This window comes from Buceros rhinoceros, unplaced genomic scaffold (assembly GCF_000710305.1).
Source record: "Buceros rhinoceros silvestris isolate BGI_N320 unplaced genomic scaffold, ASM71030v1 scaffold14407, whole genome shotgun sequence".
Classification (NCBI taxonomy): domain Eukaryota; kingdom Metazoa; phylum Chordata; class Aves; order Bucerotiformes; family Bucerotidae; genus Buceros; species Buceros rhinoceros.
Window position 1 is genome coordinate 27,809 of NW_010424065.1, and position 842 is coordinate 28,650.

The following is an 842-nucleotide window of genomic DNA, read 5'->3' on the forward strand; positions in this document are numbered from 1 at the left end:
CCAAAGCCACTCAGGGGCCACCCAGCCCTGGCAGCCCCCCATCAATGCCCTCCACATGCCAGGATGGCTGGAGACGGCTCCATGGGTTTAACCTCCCTTCCAGGTGGGAGGCACATGGACCGGAGGTGGTACCCCAGAGATGGAGGTCACTCCCCTGATGGTCACACACACTTCCCCGGCAGCTTCCCGGCCATCAGCTGCTCTGGCTTTTTCTACACGTAGTGCTTCCTTAGAGTCCCACCTCTGGGATTGTGAAGAAGGAGCAGAGAACCTCACACACACTCAAAAATCTATAGTAATGAAAGTTTGATGACCTTGGAAGGCAACCGGCAGGCACAGAAAGTACTCCAGAGGTTTTTGTATAAAACAAAGATTTTTCAAGCCCATCTCTGGCAAACAAACTGGGGCAGAAGAGAGCCGGTGCACACCAAGTCCAGCAGTAGAAATACTTGTGTCCCCCGCACTTGCTGGGGTGATGGGGATGATGTGGCTCAGGGCTCCTGGCAGAGCTGCAGGAGCAGACACCTGTGCTGGAGTTCGTGGCCTCCTCTCCCCTCCGGGCTTGGTCCCCAGGATGCTGGCTGAGGAAGAGGAGGAGCAAAGGCTGAAGTGGAGGTGGAGGGGATAGGAGAGGAGGGGACAGGGAGGAGAACAGGACAGAGGGAGGCAGCAACCTCAGGGTTGTTTGCTGCAAACCAAGAAGTGAGGGAAATTGGGTCATTGTTCCACTAATTCATCTAATTACAGGCCAGAGCAGCTCTCTGGCGCGCTGAGCAATTAGCACTCGTTCTCTTCCCCTCTCCCTGAGGTACGGCAGGGGACAACCTGCCCCCCCACAAAAA

The 842-nt window shown here is 55.9% G+C and overlaps 1 protein-coding gene across 1 annotated transcript in view; it reads right to left on the minus strand.

Annotated features, from left to right (window-relative positions):
* Positions 1-842, minus strand: part of LOC104497409 (voltage-dependent R-type calcium channel subunit alpha-1E-like) — a gene marked incomplete at its 3' end in the record, with an annotated part of 36,685 nt that overhangs the window by 16,539 nt on the left and 19,304 nt on the right. The window lies entirely within an intron of this gene.